This window comes from Notamacropus eugenii, chromosome 2 (assembly GCF_028372415.1).
Source record: "Notamacropus eugenii isolate mMacEug1 chromosome 2, mMacEug1.pri_v2, whole genome shotgun sequence".
In the NCBI taxonomy this organism is placed as follows: Eukaryota; Metazoa; Chordata; class Mammalia; order Diprotodontia; family Macropodidae; genus Notamacropus; species Notamacropus eugenii.
This window is the reverse complement of record NC_092873.1, coordinates 524,919,010-524,941,390: the sequence shown is the minus strand read 5'-3', so window position 1 is coordinate 524,941,390 and position 22,381 is coordinate 524,919,010. Positions and strand designations below refer to the sequence as shown.

The following is a 22,381-nucleotide window of genomic DNA, read 5'->3' as shown; positions in this document are numbered from 1 at the left end:
TTAAGGTGTAAATGTTTGAACTTAATGGCAAATGCATAAGCTATACAGGCTGTGAAGAGGAAGGATCGTTGCATTCAAAGTCAAAGGATCTTGTCCCTCTGTATTCCTAAGGTGGTCTTGGCAAGTCTCTGGGTCTCACTTTCCCCATTTGGACAATGAGTATTCAGTCAGATCCTTGGAAAAGGGAAGAATTTATGACCAAATAAGAGAAGGAACATTATGAAATGCAAATTAAATGTTTTTGATTACATTAAATTGAAGTTTTTGCACAAACAAAGCCAATGCAACGAAGATTAGAAGGGAAACGGAAAGCTGGGATACAATTTTTACAGACAGTGTCTCTCATTAAAACCTCATTTCTAAAACTGATAGAGAACTGAGTCAAATTTAGAATGCAAGTCATTCCCCAATTGATAAATGGTCAACGGATATAACCAGGCAATTTTCAGAGAAAGAAATAAAAGCTATCTATAGTCACATGAAAAAGATGTTCTAAATCACTATTGAATAGAGTAATGCAAATCAAAACAACTCTGAGGTAACACATCACACCTATCAGATTGGCTTACTTGACAAAACAGGAAAATGAGAAATATTGGAGAACATATGGGAAAATTGGAACACTAATGCATTGTTGATGGAGTTGTGAACTGATTCAACCATTCTGGACAGCAATTTGAAACTGTGCCCAAGGGGCTATAAAACTGTGCATACCTTTTGACACACTTTTAGGGCTGTATCCCAAAGAGATCATAAAAATGGGAAAAGGAACCCCATGTACAAAAATATTTATAGCAGCTCTTTTTGTGGTGCAAAGAATTAGAAATTGAGGGGATGCCCATCAATTGGGGAATGGTTGAACAAGCTGTGGTATATGAATATAATGGGGTCACTATTGTTCTATAAGAAATGATGAACAGGTGAACTTCAGAAAAATCTGGAAAGACTTAAATGAACTGATGCTGAGTGAAGTGAGCAGAACCAGGAGAACATCGTACATAGTAACAGACACATTATGCAATGACTGACTTTCATAGGCTTAGTTCTTCTCAGCAATGCAGGGACTTAAGACAACTCCAAAAGACTCATGATGGAAAATGCTGTCCATTTGCTCTCCTTTTCTTTTGTTTGGTTTTGTTTGTTCTTTCTCATGGCTTATCCCATCAGTTCTAATCCTTCTTTACATCTTGACTAATGTAAAAATATGTTTAATGTGAATGTAAAAGGAGAACCTATATAAGATTGCTCACTGTCTCGGAGAAAAGGAGGGAAGGGAGACGGAGAAAGTTTAAGACTCCAAATCATATGAAAGTGCATGTTGAAAACTAAAAATAAATTAATTACATATAAAAAATTAGTATTGAAACATCCCTTCTCGTTCTCAAATTCTGAAATTCAAATGTGTATGCAACTCCTGAAAATCACTAAAAATTGTTTTTAATTCAGTAATCCAACTGCTCCCAAGTAACAGTTTATAAATCCAGTGTAGCAAGTGGTATAGTGCTTAAAGATCAGACCTCCAAGTCAGGAAGACCTGGCTTCAAATTCTGCCCTTGATGCTTACTGGCTATGAGAGGACAAGGAAATCACTTACCTTCTCAGTGCCTCAGACACCTCTCTTAGAGTGTGCATTACAGGGAAGGTGCCGGCTTTCATGGGCAGAATGCATTGCTTGTTCGGGGAGTTTTTAATGCTAGTGAAATCTCAAGTCGAGTCAATTCCTGGAACATAGTAGGGTGCTTAAAATTGCTTGTTGAATTTTGATGGAATTCTGTGGTTCCAGAAGAAATAATAAGCTGGATGTTTGCAGAGAAACTTGGAAACACTCATATGAACTGATCCAAAGTGACGTAAGCAGAACTAAGAGAATATTGTATACAGTAACAGCAATGTCATATGGTGACTATCTGTGAATGATTTAGCTATTCTTAGCCATATCCAAGACAATTCTGAAGGACTTATGATGAAAAACACTATCCACCTCCAGAGAAAGAACTAATGGAGTCTGGATGCAGATCAAAGTACACTTTTCTTTATTTTTCTTTTCTGTGTTTTTTCCACAACATGATTAACAGGGAAATATGTTTTGCATGACTGCATATGTATAACCTATAGCAAATTGCTTGCCTTTTCAAATGAGAGGTGGAGGGGAGGGAGGAAGAAAATTTGGAACTGAAAAATGTTTTAAAAAGAATGTTGAAAAGTCTTTTTACATGCAATTGGGAGAAAATGAAATATTAAAATTTTTAAATGTTTATTGACTTTACTGTTACAGTATTGACACCTTTTTCTAGGTCAGTAACCCCCTGCGTCCCCTTTCATTTTGGATATGGCTAAGAACATAGGACCATATCCTTCACCAAGTTTTGTATAAATGTAACTGAAAGACAAAGAAAGGGGAAAATATGGAACTGAAGGAAAGTGAACAAAAGGCAGGAGGTATTAAGCTAAAAGACGTGCAGTGCTCTAGAAACAGGACTGCAAAGAATGCAGAAGTGGATATGAAAGACAGAAGACATTCATAAAACTTTATTTAAAAAAAATAGGGACTGTTTCCTTCGGGTCTCTTTCCCTAAGGCTTGTAGCGAAGTGACGGACACAGAGGAGGTGCTCGCCGAATGCTCAATGATTGACTGACGTTTGGGTAGCCACTGAAGGAAAACAAAGAACTGTCTTCCTGTTCGGTGCTTCCTGGGCACCAGGCCTTTCCTGGGAGATCGTGCCCAACTTCTCCCTTCTCTTTGCTTTGGTTTGGACGTGATTGTTTGCTTGTTATCTTCTCCATTGGAGAGAAAGAGCCTTGAGGGCAGTGACCCGGATTTTTGTAAATGTTTTAGTTTTCTTTTTTTCCAACGACATGTATGAACAATTCTAACTTTTTCTTTTTTTTGGAATTTTGAGCTCCAAATTCTCCCCGTCTCCCGTCATTAAGAAGGCAAACAGTTCCACAGAGGCGATACCTGTGCAGTCACGAAAAACATTTCCCACTTAGAGGAACTTGGTTTGGATGGCCACTAAAGCAAAGACCTCAGGTCGCACCTTCCCTGGCTCTCCTCCAAGTGGAAGAGAAAGAAGGACTTGCTTCGCCTTCCAGAATTTTTCCAGCCCCTCCCTCCCGCCCCCTGCCTCCTTATCAAGGTGTGAACTTGGGAGATTCACAGGTGACCCAAGGGAGTATAAAAGGAAGGGGACTGAAGGAGCTGGGTAGCTCATTCAGCCCCAGTGACTCTAGCTGGTTAGTGTCCCAGCCGAAGCAGCGCCAGCAGTGCCAGCAGCGCCAGCACCAGAATCAGCAGCCCCCCGGAACCCTAGAGATGAGTCCCTCAGAGTCTCGCCTTAAGATGTCGAAGCGTGGAGCTCCAGACAGCGAAAATAGCTCGGAGGACGAGACCGAGGCCCAGGGCCCGGCAGTCTGGACAACAACAGGTGCCGGAGCCAGGGAATCGGAACTGTCAGCGTCCGGGTCCGAGTCCGAGTCCGAGTCCGGGTCCGGGTCCGGGTCCGGGTCCGGGTCCGACTCTGGGTCCGAGTCCGAGTCCGAGTCCGAGTCCGAGTCCGAGTCCGATTCCGAGTCCGAGTCCGATTCCGGGTCCGAGTCCGGGCCCGAGTTGGAGCAGTTTGGGTCTGAGTTCGACGAGTCCGGGTCTCACGCCTTGTGGCAATCAGAGGAAGACAAGTCTGAGGAAGACGAGGGCCGAGTGGAGGTGGAGAAGGAAAAGGAGGAGGAGGAGGAAAAAGAGAACGAAAACGAGGAGGCGGAGGAGGACGAGGAGGAAGGCGAGCAGGAGGATCAGGAGGAAGGCGAGCAGGAGGATCAGGAGGAAGGCGAGCAGGAGGAGGACGAGCAGGAGGAGGACGAGAACGAGGAGGACGAAGACGAGGAGGACGAGGAGGACAGCCGCCCAAGAAAGAGGCCCAAACACCAGGGCTTCATCTTGGATGAGGCTGAGGTGGACGATGACTATGAGGAGGAGGAGGAGGAGGAGGAAGAGTGGGAGGAAGGAGCAGAGGACTTTGTGAACGAAGCGGGGCCCGGCCACCCCAGCGCTGAAGATTGGTCCCAGGCCCGGCGCCTCCAGAATGACTGGAGGCATCAGGGAGAGGAGGACCTGGCCCGCTATTTCATGGAGAAATATGCCGCTGAAGGCTCCCGGGGAGCCCGGGGCAGGGCCTCGGAGCAGCTCCTAGAGGGCGTGGGCCGGCAGTCTCTGCTCCCTGGAATCCGGGATCCCAGACTGTGGATGATCAAGTGCAGGGTCGGGCAGGAGAGAGCCACGGCCTTGACCCTCATGAGAAAGTTCCTGGCCTCCCAGTGCACAGACAGCCCACTGCAGATCAAGTCGGCGGTGGCTCCGGAATACCTCAGGGGCTACATCTACGTGGAAGCCTACAAGCTCGGCCACGTACTGGAGGCCATCGAAGGCGTGGCCAGCCTGCGCCAGGGCTGCCAGCACCAGAAGCTGGTGCCGATCGAGGAGATGACGGACGTGCTCAAGGTGCTGGTCAAGGAGGCCTCCAGCCTGAAGCCCAAGAGCTGGGTGCGAATCAGGGCGGGTCTCTACAAGGACGACCTCGCTCAGGTGACTTTCACGGAGCCTGGCCAATCAACAGTCTCCCTCAAGATGATTCCGCGCATCGACTACAGCCTCCTCACAGACCCCAGCAACAAGCAGGAAGGCTTTGCCAAGAGGAAGAGGTTCAGCAGACCCGCACAGAAGCTCTTTGATGCTCAGAAGATTCGATCCCTTGGAGGGAAGGTTACTGCAGATGGAGATTTTCTCATCTTCAAGGGCAACCGCTACAGCCACTCGGGCTTCCTCTTCAAGACCTTCACCCTGTCGGCCCTCATCAGAGAGGGCGTGAATCCCACGCTCTCCGAGCTGCAGAAGTTTGAGGAGCGGTCCAACGCCCTGCAAGACCTCCAGATGCGCATGGAGAACAGCTCGGAGCCAGAGCACAGCTTCAAGCCTGGAGACAAAGTGCAAGTGATGGAGGGGGAGCTCGTCAACCTGCTGGGCCGGGTGGTCAGCGTGCGCGGCCCCAAGGTCATCCTGATGCCCCAGCACGAGCAGCTCACCGACACGCTGGAGCTGTCCGCCTGGGGGCTGAAGAAGGCCTTTGATGCGGGAGACCACGTCAAAGTGATCTCGGGCCGCTTCCTCGGCACCTCGGGCTTCGTCCTGAGAGTGGAGGACAACTTTGTCCTCCTCCTCTCCGACCTCACCAGGGAAGAGCTCAAGGTGCTTCCCAGAGACCTGCAGCTCTGTCCCGACACGTCAGCCCCGGAGGACGTTTGCGGCCAGTACCACTGGGGCCAGCTGGTGCAGCTGAACCCCGGCCTGGTGGGCATCATCGTCGGCCTAGACGCAGACACTTTCCAGGTCCTGAACATGCACGACAAGGTGGTCACGGTGCGCCGCCAAGCAGTCACCGCCAAGAAGGACAACCACCTGGCTGTGGCCCTGGACGGCCAACACAACAGCATTCGCGTCAAGGACTCGGTCAGGGTCGTGGACGGCCCGCACTCTGGACTCGAGGCCAAGATCCTCCACCTCTTTAGAGGAGCTGCCTTTCTCCACTCCAAGAAGCTCACGGACAATGGGGGCCTGTTCGTCTGCAAGTCGCGCCATCTCCTGCTCACCGGGGCTTCTCAGTCTACCTGGGCCGAGGGCCTCTTGGGAAGGGGCCCGGATCCCTTGCGCAGCCCTCACCTCTCCAGTCCCAGGCGCCCTAGCTCCGGAGGGCAAAGGGGGCGAGTATCAGAGAGGGCAGACGGTGGGAGGTTGAGCCCGGACCAGGGCCGGGGCCGGGGCCGGGGCCGGGGCCGGGGCCAGGGCTCCGACAGAGCCTGCGGCCACCGAGACAAGGGCCTCATGGGAAAGTCTGTGCGCATCTGCCAGGGCCCCTACAAGGGCTACGTTGGGATCGTGAAGGAAGTGACGGAACGCGTTGCCCGCGTGGAGCTCCACGCCACCTGCCAGACGATTTCCGTGCACCCTGAGAGACTCGTCCCCCTTGGCACCACAAGCTCTGGACCTGTGACTTCTACCCCGGCAGCTACCCCTAGCTGGGGCCCTCAGACGGCCGCCCACGGCTCAGACTCCTTACCCGTCCTGTACGGCTCCCAGACCCCCATGTACGAGGGCAGCTATACTCCAGGACACAACGGGGCTTGGGACGCCAGCAACGGCAACACACCGTCCAGGCCATAGACTGAGGAGGAAGATGCTGGTACCGCGAGCCCACTCCCGACCCCCCCCGCCCCCCCCGCCCCCGTCCCTCCTGAACCTGTGCTCCCACCACTGGACTCCTGGAACCCTTACCCCATCACGCCCATCACGTCTCGGTAGGACTTGTTTGTTTGATGTCTTTTGATGCTTCATTTTCTTTGGTTTCAGTCTAACCTTAAACACCAAATCCATAGGCTGTTTCCTTATTTGCATCCTAGAACATGTCCTAATTGTACACGAAACCGAATCTCCGGATTCAACCAAACTTGATTTTATTTTCAAGTTTGTATAATAGATTCAGCACAAAATTTTCAAACAACTCTCCTTGTCTGTGATTCCTTTTGGCTTTTCCTTCTCTATTCTTTTGAGAAGGGTTAGCACCTTTCAGGGAGAAACCGTACCCCTGAAACGAGGCTTTCCTGGTCCTCTTCTCTTCAGGTCAACACACACCACACCCCCTAGACACCTAGACACCTAGAGCCTCACCGTTTCCCCTCCTCGACCAGGTGCAGTAGGGGCCACACAGGCTCCCTACTTACCCAACCTAAGCCTCCAGAACAGTCACCAGCCCTGTTCACTGTCACAGCCTACATTCCCCAGCCAGCTTCCTACACATGCCACCACCTATGGCTCACTAAGTATTTCTTTACCATTCATTCATTTATTGCATGTCTTTTTCTTTTTTGTCAATACCTAACAAACCCCAACTCAAAGGAGCGTTTGCTTATACCTTAGAGAAGAGGACATACATGTACCTCTCTGTGTATACATCTTCCTCAGGAGAATATCAGTCTCTTGAGGGCTGGTACTGTCTTTTTCTTCTTTATATTTCCCACGTTTAGCACAGTGCCTGGCACAAAGTAGGAACTAATTGGTTGTTGCCCTTTGTGCTGGAAGAGGACCAAAATGACATCACCATTGCAAAGTGAAATTTCAGTGTGTCAGACTGTGGCTGCTCAGACCAATGCGAGCTCGGAATGCTCTACCACAGGTTGGCCACAGGTAGTCCATGTGAACGTTTGCAGTGGATATCCCAAATTTCCATATCCTTTGTGCTGTCTCAATTCTGCTTTGTTGAAAGAGCACAGGACCTTTTCTTATGTGGGCTTGTCATGCTGAGAAGAACTCTTACTATCAGCATAAAATTGAGTTTCATCTGGCTTCTTACTGAGCCAGGGATCCTGCATCTCTCTAAGCTTTGCTTGTGCTTTGCTTTTGCTGGAATTAAATGCTGCCTTCTTAGAGGTGGATGAACTATCCTGCTGCTACATCCTGTGGAGTTCTCGTTTTTCATTTAGCAACTTCTGGATTTCCCCATTATTTTCATCAAACAGTCTTGGTGCTTGTGAGTGTTCTGACCCAGATGAGCAAATGCAGTGCTGTACACCACATCTCTGAGAGCTGCAGCTTCCTTTTCTGCTCCACTCTTGCCAACTGTGTGTTGGCCCAACTTTCCCTCCAAGTCAGCAGCAAACTGTTCACGCTCAGAGAAGAGCCCTAATTTGTTGACATTATTTCTTCTGGTAGTTATTTTGTCCTGGGGGTGGTGCTTTTGATGAATTCGAATATTTAGCTTGGAAAGGATAAGTCTATGATCAGTCCAGCACTCTGCACCACACACTCCCTTTGTCATTCTCCCATCTTGTCTGTCTCTTCTCCTTACAATCACATAATCTATTAGATGCCAGTGTTTGCTGCGAGGGTGCATCCATGAAGTTTTATTGCGTTTAGGTGAAGGGAAGACAGTGTTGGTGATGAGAAGGTCATGTGATGCACAAGTCTTCAGCAGTGAATGACCATTGCTGTTGCTGTTTCCATCCCCTTTCTTCCCTAGGACTCCCTGCCAAGTCTGATAGTCTGAGCCTACTCTAGCATTAAAGTCACCCAAAATTGTAATCTTATCCTCTTTGGGCACATGGACCATAAGGGTCTCTAGGTCTTCACAAATTTTTCTTTGATTTCATCAAGGTTTGTCATGGTAGGAGCATAGGCACTGATGATGGTGGCACAGCGTTTTCCTGCAAGTGACAATCTCATTGTCATGAGCCTGTCATTCACTCCTTTGGGCAGGCACACCAGCTTGCTGATTAGATTAGTTTTGATTGCAAAACCCACGCCAACTTCATGGCTCTCCTTTTCACTATGCCCACCCCAGAAAAAGGTGTATCCAGCTCCAAGTTCAGTAAGCTGGCCTTCATTTGCCAACCTTGTTTCACTCAGGGCTGCTGTTTGGTTGCGATATCTGTTGAGTTCTCTTGCAACAAGAGCAGTTCTTCTTTCAGGTCTACTGCATTTTGTATTGTCTATTAGTGTGTGCACGTTTCATGTACCGATGGATTGTACAGATGTTTTCAGACATGTATTTGTGTTTTGACGGCATAGTGGGATTCCCTGCCTGCCGTGGTAATCAGGCCAGGGTTGGGCAAGCAGGTAATGTTGAGGACACCTTTTTTAGCCCCCTTCCTCACACCAGAAGGTGAGCAGTGCGATCCTTAAGAGGCTGCTCAGGTACCCAAGGGGTTGCTGAGTCCCACTGCTGCTTCCAGTGAGAAATGACCCTATGGCCTGGGCCCCCTGTGTGTAGGGTCATGACTACAGCTCCCAGTGTATCCACACCTGCTGCTTCATCTCTTGCCTTTCCTCCTGGGACTCTGAGACATAACAGGGAAATGGTATGGGTGATGTCTTTTGATTCGTTCATAAATTGGATGTAAGTGAGGCAGAGTTGCACCAAGTCATCAGCCTCACCCTCTCCTCCAGAGTTATCATGGTCCAGTGGCAGGATAGAGTCAAGATGGCTGGTGATGGCTCAGGATGCAGTGGATGGCCTTGGCATCTTTGGTGTCTATCCAAGTTCTAAGTGCTCCACATGGCCTACGTCATCTGCCTTCATGGTCATTGGAATAAATTGTTCTCATCCACCCACTCCACTGCATGAAGTCTTCATATGCTTGGGGTAGACAACCCGCAATCCACCAGTGTGTGAGAACTCTTGGTTACCCTCAATCTAGTTTGGCCCATGTGCCAAAACTGTTTACTGTGACGTGGCTGCTGCACATGCTACAGCTTCTTGGAGCCACAGGTGAGAGTTAGGAGGAACAAAGGTGGAAAGAGCCGTGAAAAGGGCTCAGCAGCCATCACACCAAAGATACTGGTCCTTCATGAACCCACCCTACACCCCAGGAGCTAATAAATATTTATCTTATGGTATTGTCTTGTAATTGCCTTTGTCTCTAGTTTGGTTGAGACTACATTTCCTATCTGCCTATGATGTGTTTATCTTCCAAACTTTTTAGAGTATGATCTTTCATATTAACGTCCATGGGTCCATTTAGAAAATAGTATGGGATATGACTTGACTCTAAGTGTAATTACTAATGGGCATCAGGATGGCAATGAAGTGGGAACCAAGCAGAGCAGCTGGTGGCAAATGAAGAAAGGACTGGGATTTAGAGCCTTTTGTAAAGGGAAACTATTGGAGATAAGCTATTGGAGCTCTAGTCAGAGGGGCAGAAGTATAGGAGTTTGCTAGTAGGACCTAAGATAAAATAAGACATTTTTTGGCTACCCTAATTGAATTGGACAGTGAATTGAAAAGCAACCACACAGACAAAATGAATGCGTCTGTTATAACAAAGGAGGTGATTGAATGAGAAAATATTTTCAATCAATTTTTTTCCTGATGATGGCTTGATATAAAAGATATAACACACACATGTGTAAATGTATATATATATATATGTATGTATATATATGTACATATACATATATGAGTCATTCTCCAAAAGACAAGTGGTCTAAGAATATCATCAGTTTTCAAAAGAACTGCAAAATACTCATAACCACAAGAAATGTTCCAAATAGCAACTACTCAAAGAAATGCAAATCCAAATTTTACACCCTGACAATTGACAGTGAGGACCACCCCCACCTCCATGGTGGTACTTCATTTTGGAGGGGTTGTGGAATGATACGCATACTAAAATATTGATGGTAGAGCAGGAAAATCTAACAAGCTTCTTGGAAAACAATTTGTGAAAACTCTTTGTGATCCCATTTGGTGGTTTTCTGGGCAGAGATACTGGAGTGGTTTGCCATTTCCTTTTCCAGCTCATTTGACAGATGAGAAAACTGAGGCAAATAGGGTTAAGTGACTTTCCCAGGGTTACACTGCTAGTAAGTGTCTAAGGTCAGATCTGAACTCAGGTCCTCCTGACTGCAGGCTTGGCACTTCATCCACTACACTATCTAGGTGCCCCAGAAGGCAAGTTGGAATTATGCAAATCGTACCAGAGACTCCTTTACTGTGCTCCTGGCCCAAGAAGCCACAGGTAAGAGGAAAGTCCTCAGATACTCTAATTGAGGTAGAGAAACACTATTTTTTTGTGTGTTAATAAAGACTTAGAAACAAAGAAGCTGGCCATCAACTGGGGAATAGTTAAATGAATTGTGACCCAAGAATGTTATGGATTACTGCTATGAAGTAGGAAATGAGGTGTGTGATGAATACAGAGCAGTTGTAGAGTGGTAGACGCAGGATCAGGAGAAATATATACACAGTCACCACAATGTAAAGAGAAAGTATGACACACCCAAAATCAAAAGTGAGTGCAACGAACCCAGGAAGATCGAGGAGACTGGAATGGAGATGAGAGGACAGCTCTGACCCAACTCTTAGAGGAGGTGGGAGATGGTGGGGGAGGGGAGGGTTCCATACACTGTGCACAGGCTTCCAACTTTTTCAGTTGTGCTGATATTTTTCTCCTTAAAAATGGAATGTGTTTTATGTGATGTCTCTGGAGATGGCTCAGGAGATGATGGGGACAGCAACTGTGATATGAAAGATGGAAGACATCCATAAAATTATTTTTAAAAAAGACAGGGATTGTTTCCTTTTGGTCTCTGTTTCCCTGGGATTTAGCACACTGCTGGGCACAGATTAGGTGCTTAATCAGTGCTCGATGATTGACTGACATTTGGGCAGCCACTGAAGGAAAACAAAGAGCTGCTTCCCTATTAGGTATTTTGTGGGTGCTAGGACTTCCCTTGGAGATTGTGCCCAACCTCTCCCATCTCTCTCCATTGGTTTGCATATGATTGGTTTGTACGTTATCTCCTCCATTGGAGTGAAAGCATCTCGAGGGAAGCGACCTGGATTTTTGTTAATATTTTAATTTTTTTTCACAACATGTATAAACACTTCTAACTTTTTTTTTAATGGAATTTTGAGTTTCAAATTTTCCCCCTGCCCGCTCATTAACAAGGCAAGTAATTCCATAGAGGTGATACCTGTGCAGTCACGAAAAACATTTTCCACTTAGAGGGACTTGGTTTGGATGGCCACTGAAGTAGAGACCTCAGATCGGACCTTCCCTAGCTCTCCTCCAAGTGGAAGAGAAAGAAGGACTTGCTTCCCCTTCCAGAATTATTCCAGCCCCTCCGCCCGCCCCCTGCCTCCTCATCAAGGTGTGAATTCAGGAGATTCACGGGTGACCCAAGGGAGTATATAAGGAAGGGGAGTGAAGGAGCTGGGTAGCTCATTCAGCCCCCGTGACTCTAGCTGTTACATGAAACTGAGTCTCCTGACTTAACCAAACCTGCTTCTCTTTTAAAGTATACATAATAAATTCAACATAAAATTTCCAACTTGCCCTCCTTGTCGTCTCCTTTGGGCCTTTTCCTCGGTTCTTTGGAGAAGTGTTGGTACCTTTCAGGGAGAAACCCTATCCCTGACACCAAGCTTTCCTGGTCCTCTTTTCTTCAGGTCTATACACACCATGACCCCTAGCCTCCTAGACCCTCACCATTTCCCCTCCCCCAATACAGGCAGTAGGGGTCACACAGGCTCCCTCTCCCCAAGGCTCCTTCCCCCACAGTCTCAAGCAGAGCAGCTGGTGGAAAATGAAGAGAGAACAGGAATTTTGAGCCTTCCAAAAAGGTAAGCTATTGGAGGAATTTTTTTTGTTCCTCCAATCTGAGAAGGAGCAGCACCTGATTGTGCTAATAAGGTCTAAGATAAACTAGATCATTTTTAATTGCATTAATAGAAGTGGAAAACTGAATTGAAAAGTTTTGGTACAGACAAAATAAATGTACTAGCATAAGAAGGGGCATAGATGACAGAGAAAAAAATTCAATCAAGTTTCTCTGAAAAAGGCTTGTTACACATGATATAATACATATTTATACATGTATGTGTGTGCATATATACATACATGCAAATCATATATATTTCTGTGCATATATATGCATGCTGTTCTCCAATAGATAAGTATTCCAAGGAGAAATCACCTCCCCAGCTTCTTACCCTTTGTGACCCCATTTAGGATTTTCTTAGCAAAGATACTGCAGTGGTTTTTCATTTCGTTCTCCAGCTCATTTTACTGATAAGGAAATGAGGGAAACAGGGTAAAGTGACTTGCCCAGGGCCACACAGCTAGTAAATGTCTGAAGCTAGATTTGAGGTCAGATTTTTCTGACTCTGGGCTGGAAGCTCTCTCCCCTGAGCCACTCACCTGTCCTATAGCAGGTGCTTATAAATGCTTGTTGATTATTATAAAACTATTAATTAAAAGCTAGATCAATGTTGCTTGATATGACAGAAAGAATGAGGCCCTTATCAGTATAATTGAAAATGTATGTGTAATTCCTGATAAATATGTTTAATTTTGTTAATATCTTAAAAATGCAAATGTGCCTTTTTGGTGTCTTTTTGTGATTTCCCCCCAGGTCATGGCTACCCATATTTACACACAATGTAGGAGCATTTGATGCATGGTATTATAGGACGAGCCACTATTCCTCCCTTTCAGAAACCAGTACTGTTTGGCTTCTCCAAAGGAAGCTACTTATCTGTCATTAAACTGACTGACAAGGAATTTTATGAGTGACCTTGGGGAGAGAGGAGAGGTGATCCCAAATGAACTGTCAACAGCCTCATGCTAGGGTTGCCTCGGGGAAACAAAGGGACCCTGCAAAATAGCCTGGCTTGGCAGCATTCATCAGCTCTGGGATATCATGCCCAGTCATCTCAGAAGCAAAGAATGCAAAACTGGAGAACAGACCTGTGCGTGTGGTCTAGAATATTAACAGTGCCTTTTAATTGGAAGACTTTTCTGCCTGTGGGCCTCTGGGCACTAGGGCAGACAGAACTGAAGACAAGAGAAGATCAAATGGAATTGTTTGTTTACCCCAGTCGCTGCTGACCCTGCAACCCAATCCCTCTCCTGCCTCCCAGGAATATTCCAGAGAATGAAGGTTAAAATCCCAGAACAGGCAAAGTGAACCAAGAAATGCTGGGACTGAAAGCTGACCCTCAATGATGCTGAGGTACAAGGCGGGAGATGAGGTCTGAACTTAGGGAAACGACGGGATCAGTCTCTCAGTTGAGAGCAGACAGCCAAGATTGTAGCAGGAAAACACATTCTTCCCTGACTTACCTAGCATATGGTCCTGCGGTCCTTCTTTAAAGACCTCCAGTAAGGGGGACACTGTCACCCATGGAGGCTGTCAATATGCCACATTCAGGTGACTTGAATTATTTGGAAATTTTTCTATATATCAAGCCTAAATCTATGTCTTTGCAACTTCCAAACTCTTATTCCTTCTATCTGGGGCAGGGAGAACATGTGAAATCCCTCTCCCCCTGAGATTCCTTCAAATGCTTGGGACATCTATCATGGTCTAAGTCTTCTCTCTCTCTTATTGTCTCTCTTCTCTGTCACTGAATCTTCGCTCCTCTATATTTGTTGTTTGTCATTGCATTAATCAGAGTTCTAAAATCTCTCAAAGTTATTTTTCTTTTAAATATTGTTGAACAAATTGTTTTTCTGGTCCTACTCACTTGGCATCGGTTCATACCAGTCTTCCTGGTTTTCTCTGAAACTGTTTATTTCTCACAGAAATCCTAGAACATTATCCTAGTGCATTCATATACTAAAAGGTAGCTAGGGGTGCAGTGGATAGTGTGTCAACCCTGGACTCAGAAAGATTCATCTTCCTAAATTCAAATCTGACCTCAGACACTTACTGACTCTGTGTGACCCTGGGCAAGTTAGTGAACGCTGTTTGCCTCAGCTTTTTCATCTGAAAATGGACTGGAGAAGGAGAGGGTAAATCACTCCATTATCTTTGCCAAGAGAACCCTGCATGGGATCATAAAAGGCTGGACAGGACTGGAAAAAATGATCAAACAACAATGATCAGTGCTTAGCACACAGTGTTTAATGATTCATTGACACATCATGGTTATTTGGCTACACTAGTTGATGGGCATTCTCTTAATTTCCAGTTTTCTGCAAGTATAAAAAGTGTTTCTACAAATATTAATTGCATACAGGGATGCTTTCTTTGATTTCTTTGGGATACAGGCTAACAGGGGCATCACTGGGTCAAAGATTATGCACAGTTTAATAATCTTTTGGGAATACATCCAAATTTCTTTGCTGAGTAGTTTGACCACTTACAGGTCCATCAACAGTGCTTCAGTGTGCCTATTTTCCTATAGCCATTCCAATGTTTGTCATTTTACCTTTTTGTTATTTTTGCCAATCTGATGTGAGGTAGAAACTCAGAGTAACATTTCTGTAATTGTTATAGGCTTAGAATATTTTTTCACATCCTTATTGATACATTACTTCCTTTGGGAATTTTTTCTTTTGATTATTTGTTTAACTTTTATTATACTTTTAATCAGTTCATTAAATATCTTGAATGAAAGGTCTTTGTCAGAATCGCTTGCTCAATTTTCCCACAGATAACTGTTTCCCATCTAATTTTAATTACATTAGCTTTATTTCCTCAAAAATGTTTTCATTAGGGGGGCGGAGCCAAGATGGCGAAGTAGAAAGACGCACATACACATAGCTCCGACCACAGAACGGCTAGAGGGGACCAAGCCAGGGCGAATTCTGCACCCAGAGACCACGGAGTATTGGAGCGAGGGAGATTTCTGCTCCGGAGAGACCTGCGGACCTCTCGCGGGGGGTCCTTCGCGCCGCGGACTGGGTGCCGGGAGGGGGAGCGGAGTGCCCGCAGCACTGAGGGGAGGAGATCCGAGAGGGCTACAGGGACGGGATCTCCAGCAGCCACGCGGATCCCCCCACCCACAGAAGGACCTGCAAACCTCTCGCAAAAGGTCCGTTGCGCTGCAGACGCGGAGCCCAGCCCGGACCTGTGGTGGCGGCGACGGCGGCTGCGGATCCGAGAGGCACAGATCTGAGAGGGCTCCGGTGGCGGGATCTTCAGTGGCGGCACGGGCCCCCCCACCAACAGGTGACTGACGGGGGTGGGTGAGAGAATCTCTTTGGCGGGTTGAGAAGGGAGTGGGGTGCCCCCATGGCTCGGGCCCCCCCGGGAGGTAGGGGCTGAGAGGTGGCTGCAGACGGGGGCTCCCCAAACGGGCAGGAGCATGGATCCATTGTGGAAGGTCTGTGCATAAACCCCCAGAGGGAACTGTGCCTGAGAGGCAACCCTGCCCCTGACCACCTGAACTTAATTCTCACACTGAATAGAAGCCCTGCCCCCACCAAAAATCCTAAGGCGGGAAGCAGAATTTGAATCTCAGTCCCCAAACGCTGGCTGGGAGGACCAGGAGGCGAGGTGGGTGTGAAGAGAACATTCAGAGGTCAGGCCACTGGTTGGAGAAAATGCCAAGAAAAGGGAAAAGAAATAAAACTATTGAAGGGTACTTTATTGGAGAAAAGACACTTCCTCCCTTCCTTTCTGATGGGGAGGAACAATGCTTGCCATCAGGCAAAGACACAGAAATCGAGAATTCTGTGTCCCAGCCCACCCAATGGGCTCGGGCCATGGAAGAGCTCAAGAGGAATTTTGAAAATCAAGTTAGAGAGGTGGAGGAAAGACTGGGAAGGGAAATGAGAGGGATGAGGGAGAAGCATGAAAAGCAGATCAGCTCCCTGCTAAAGGAGAACCAAAAAAATCTTGAAGAAATTGGCACCTTGAGAACTAGCCTAACTCAGCTGGCAAGGGAGGTGCAAGGGGCCAATGAGGAGAAGAATGCTTTCAAAAGCAGAATTAACCAAATGGAAAAGGAGATTCAAAAGCTCACTGAAGAAAATAGATCTTTCAAAACTGGAATGGTACGGATGGATGCTAAGGACTTTTCGAGAAAGACAGATATCTCAGAACATACCACGCAGATTTGAAAAATGGAAGATAATGTGAAATATCTTATTGGAAAAACAACTGACCTGGAAAATAGAATCAGGAGAGACAATGTAAAAATTCTGGGACTACCTGAAAACCATGATCAAAAGAAGAGCCTAGACATCATCTTCCATGAAATTATCAAGGAAAACTGCCCTGAGATTCTAGAACCAGAAGGCAAAATAAATATTCAAGGAATCCGCAGAACACCGCATGAAAGAGATCCAAAAAGAGAAACTCCCAGGAGCATTGTGGCCAAATTCCAGAATTCCCAGGTGAAAGTGAAAATATTGCAAGCAGCTAGAAAGAAACAATTCAAGTATTGTGGAAATACAATCAGGATAGCACAAGATCTGGCACCCTCTACATTGAGGGATAGAAGGGAATGGAATAGGATATTCCAGAAGTCAAAGGAACTAGGACTGAATCCAAGAATCACCTACCCAGCAAAACTGAGCATAATACTTCAGGAGAAAAAATGGTCTTTCAATGAAATAGAAGACTTTCAAATTTTCCTGATGAAAAGACCAGAGCTGGAAAAAAAATTTGACTTTCTAACACAAGAATGAAGAGAACCATGAAAAGGCGAACAGCAAAGAGAAATCATAAGGGACTTACTAAAGTTGAACTGTTTACATTCCTACATGGAAAGACAATATTTATAACTCTTGAAACATTTCAGTATCTGGGCACTGGGTGGGAGTACACACACACACACATGCACACACGCACACATACATAGAGACAGAGTGCACAGAGTGAATTGAAGAGAATGGGATCATATATTAAAAAAAAAATGAAATCAAGCAGTGAAAGGGAAATATTGGGAGGAGAAAGGGAGAAGTTATATGGGGCAAATTATCTCTCATAAAAGAGGCAAGCAAAAGACTTATTAGTAGTGGGATAAAGAGGGGAGGAAAGAGAAAAACATGAGGTCTACTCTCATCACATTCCACTAAAGGAAAGAATATAATGCACACTCATTTTGATAGGAAAACTTATCTCATAATACAGGAGAGTGGGGGACAGGAGCACAAGCAGGGTGGGGGGGAGGATGGAGGGGAGGGCATGGGGAGGAGAATGCAATACGAGGTCGACACTCATGGGGAGGGAAAGGACCATAAGAAAATAGAAGTAAAGGGGGACAGGATAGGATGGAGGGAAATATAGTTAGTCCTATACAACACAACTAGTATGGAAATCATTTGCAAAACTAAACAGATATGGCCTATATTGAATTGCCTGTCTTTCAAGGGGAAGGGGTGGAGAGGGAGGGAGCTAAGGAGTTTGGAACTCAAAGTGTTAGGACCAAATGTAATGTTCTTACCACTGGGTAACAAGAAATACAGGTTAAGGGGTCAAGAAAGCTATCTGGTCCTACAGGACAAAAGAGAAGATGGAGACAAGGGCAGGGAGGGAGGATAGAGGAGAGAGCAGATAGGTCACAGGGGCAATTAGAAAGCTTGGGTTTGGGGGGGGGAGGGGATAAAAGGGGAGAAAATTTGTAACCCAAAATTGTGTGAAAATAAATGTTAAAAATTAATAAAAAAAAGGTTTTCATTGGATGATCAAAATTGTCCACTTTATTTTTGAGATGCTCTCCACGACTCATTTGTTTATGAATTCTTTCTCTAGTCAGAGATCTGAAAGGCAATTTCTTTTTTATTCCTTTAATGTGTTTGTGATATAATCTTTCATGTCTAAGTCCCATATACATTTGAAGTTTGTCTTGGTATATGTGAGGAGATGTGGTCTACACCAGGTCATACTGCATTCCAATTTTCCCATGCTTGTTGGATTGGATGATTGGAGGAGTTTTGACATACTCTCCAAGAGTGAAATGCCCTTCTCTTCACCAGCTTCATCCTTTTCTGACATTGGTTGTTGGTTAGGAAGGTTATGATCACTGACTGCATATTCAGTGACGGTGAACTACACTTCAGTTTAACTCTGGTGTCATTCCAAACTTCCTAGGAATAGAATGATCCATTCTCGCCCAAGGTCTTATACCTCAACTCCCTCGAGTCTAACATTCAGCTTCTGTGATTCTACCAATCCTCCACCCAAGTTCTCCTCTTATAATTCACCTTGGTGTGGAGTGAGCCTTGGTTCTCAAAGACTTTGCTAGAGGGGCACAATCCATGGCATGTTCTGTTGAAGAAGAGCCACTAGATGAAGTGGATGTCATCTATTCTGAGGACTAACTAAATATAGAAAGTCTCAGGACCAGGCAGATTTCAAATGCGGAAATGAAGGTCTTAGCCACAGCAACTCACAAAAGCCATCTTCAGACTTGGAGAGAGTCTTCTACTATGGAAGAAAAACCAATGTCCATAACAATAATTCATACAATTACCTAGGGCTCCAAGGTTTGTTGAATGGTTTACCTACATTACCCCATCTGATCGTCATGATTGCGCTCTGTGTTAGGGACTATTATCCCCATTTGAGAGGGAGGAAACGGAAGGGGTAGACTGACAGAGATTGAGTGATAGCTAGTGAATGTCTGAAGTGGGATTTGAACTGAGATCATCCTGACTCTAAGTCCAGCACTGGTCCCCATGAGGGAGCCTGGGAGGGGTTTTTTGGAGACAGTGGGCTGCACTCAAGGACTTTGAGTCCTTTCAACCCTTTCCATCTCTGAGATCCTATGGTTTTGCTGTTGTGCTTCAGGCAGCAAACCAACAAGCAGCAGGATGGAGAGCACTGTATCAGACCCATCTGGGCTGGGCAAACTAGGTGCAGTCTAACCTTGCCAAGGAAAAACTCATTCTTATTCAATATTGCTGCAACTCCCCTTTGTCTAGTCCCCTGTCTTGGCACCTGACCAAGGAGAATGTGAGAAGAGGATCAGGTAAGGAGAATTCAATTCAATGCCTTCCAAAATCCAAATTCACCCATACCCCAAAGAATGTGATCACTCCTGAATCAATCAGTTTATCACTGTAGGCTAAGCCACAAAGCTTCCTTAAACCCAGTTAACTCTTAACTTAATTAAATTGGCTCTCAGTTTCATCTTCTGTGAAGTGAAGGTGTTGCATTACTCCAAGGTCATTATCTAGTGTTGGGACTGGAAGCTCAATTCCGTGTGGACAGTCTCGGGCAGGTAAAAGTGGGACTTCTAAATCTTAGAGTCTTACGAGGCCCTCCATGAACAGCGGGGGTTCGAGAAGGTCAGACCGAGCTAGCTCGGCTAGCTCGGGTATTTCCGCCTCTCCCCCGGAGATACCTGATGGGTGGAGTCTCCCTGCCCTCGAGGTCGTCCCGGATTGGAGCACACCTAGTTACCTAACAGCATGGTATTGAGATGCAAACTGTGTGGCTGAAGATTAAGTAGGATTGAGGAAGCCAGGAAGCTCTTTCTTAGCACGTGTGGAGCCAAAGAGAAAAGTAGGGCTCCGCTTCTTTTCTTTCCCCTCTCCCCTCCCCCTCTCTCCCCCGCTTGTACTTCTACTTCCATTCCCTTAAGCTTAGCCTTCTTAGGAAATCTCCCCCTCTTCGTCCTAAGAAAGAAGAGCCCCTGCACTTGTAACCGAAACCCTGTAATAAAGCTCAACCCCTGTTTGACTCTGGAACGTCCTTTCTCTCATATGTGCATCCGGCGTGGCCAGCCGAAGACCTCGGGAGGTGAGGTAAGAAAGACTCGGGTAGCCCAATACAGGCCTCTAGGCTTGGCAGTTGGCGTCCCAACAGGGATTGGGAGCGTAGATAATCCTGGGTGCTTTTGGGGTACACCCGGAAGGGGCTGTGAAAGAAGCGAGTCCCGAATCCTAGATTCGGAAGGAGAGAAAGGGGAGAGAAGCTTCCCAAACCCCTGGGAAAAGGGCAGGGATGAGGAATCAATTGCCAGTAATAAAGCCAGAGGAACAGGAGGTCTGGGCTGAGACACTTCACAGGGAAGGCAGGGAGGCGGGGGTCACAATAGAGTTAAACGACCTCCGAGAATTTTGTAAGGAAGGGCCGGAGAGGCCAGGGCGGGATTGGAATAAGAGTGGAAGCGGAGAGAGGGGAGGGGAGGACCTTGGCGAGCAGAACCCTGGCGAGCAGAAAGTTAAGGAGTGTAGAGAAAAAATAGGTTCGGAGCTCCATCTAGAGGATGGGAAAGGCGAGGCAGGGGAGAATACGCCGTGCCTTCCCTCCGCGCCTCCTTATAACCTGCTCCATTGGTCAGACAGTTCAGGGCCACAGTCCAGTTTGGAAAAAGGAATAAGAAAGGCTATAGAGAATGGAGAAGATGTAGGGACATTTCCTGTGTTAGAAATAGCGGACCCCAGTGTCCCCGGTGGGGTTCGGAGGAGCCACATACCCATAGAGTGGAAGAGAGTGGCGACTCTTAAAGAGGCTTGTACCAAGCATGGCCCTAATTCACCCTTTGTTATAGCCATGCTTGAAACTCTCAGCGGTCAGTTCGTTCTGACTCCTAATGACTGGAAAAGCTTAGCCAGAGCCTGCCTTACCCCTGGGCAGAAAGAAATAAGTACAGGGAGGGGCCAGGATCAGCTTCCCATAGCTATTGCCCTTCCCTTAAGGCACTGGAAGCTCAAAGAAAGCCAGAGACCAGTGTGGGGAATAGGAGGGTGCCAAAATACCTTAGAGACAATGCACCCAGTAAAGTGGGAGGCAGAGGATCGCCAAAGGACCGTATGGCCGTTGGTGATTCCAGGACTTAGTTTTAACATCTGGGGCAGGGACATTATGAGCCGCCTTCGGGATGAAGCTATCAAATTTTTAGTAAGGGCCATTGCAGTTGCACTGGAGTCCCCACCCTTGAATTGGAAGTCAGACACCCCGATTTGGGCCTTGACTTCAGAAAAACTCCAGGCACTACAACTATTGGTTAAGGAGCAATTAGCACCCTGGAATGCTCCTGTGTTTGTTATAAAGAAAAATTCTGGGAAAGTCAGGTTCCTTACAGATGTTAATGAAGCATTTGTAAGCACCTGGCAGCAGCTATACCTAAGTAAAGAGCCACTATGCATTCTTATCATCTTTACCTTAAAGGCGATCCTCGCTAAACAAAGAAGGGGAAAAGGTCGCCTAATACAATCAGAGCTAAGATCAAGAGGCCTAATACAATCAGAGCTTGATACAGCTGTCTCAAGGAGCGCACATACTACTCCAGCTATGAGACATTTTGTGACTTTTCCAAGACAACCCCGCAAGGAAAGTAATACCCAGGCTGGATATAAAGACACATGGGCCATGGTAAAGGATATGGCCTCAGGGAAATGGAAAGGTCCGTATAAGATACTAATATGGGGTCCAGGGTATGTTTGTGTCTCCACAGGAAAAGGTGATGCGTGGATTCCCATTAGAAGGATCCGTAGGTGGGAACCGAGGTCGGAGACGATGGAGACGCAGGAGGCGGAGACCCCAGAGAGCCCGGAGAAGGATCATACACCACCTGAGCCTGCTGCTGACAGCTTTAACCTTGCTGCCCAGAGAGGAAGCAGCCCTCATCACAACCACAGACACTGCTGCTGACAGCTTCCCATCTAGGCATCCTTTTTTCGCCAGCTGAATGAGGACTTTGATATCACAAACCCAGGACACTTGGGTGGGGAGGAGGTGACCAATTTTCCACCTGTATAGATCCATTTGCAAGATTAAGGGAGTGGTGACGTGTAAGGCGCCTACACCAGCTGCTTCTCTTAAAATATGCTTTGGGATTTTAGTTGATTGCACTTCCCCAGTTGTAACTCAGCCATTTAGTTTCATCTTTGTTTTATTTGATGCCTCCCTTTGTCAGTTGTGCTAGCTGCAGATTTCTGTGTGAATGAAGTCTTGTTGTAAGGTACTCATATGCTAAAGGCCTTCCTAATCCACTCAGCCTCCAGCCACTGTTTGCTCTAGAGCCAGGTGCGCTCCGCGCATAACAAAGAAGGGGATATGTTGGGACTGGAAGCTCAATTCCGTGTGGACAGTCTCGGGCAGGTAAAAGTGGGACTTCTAAATCTTAGAGTCTTACGAGGCCCTCCATGAAC

At 46.5% G+C, this 22,381-nt stretch overlaps 1 pseudogene; it reads left to right on the top strand.

The window, feature by feature from the left end:
* Positions 1 to 2,639: 2,639 nt before the first annotated feature.
* Positions 2,640 to 6,247, top strand: LOC140530275 (transcription elongation factor SPT5 pseudogene; annotated as a pseudogene).
* The last annotated feature ends 16,134 nt before the right edge of the window (positions 6,248 to 22,381 follow it).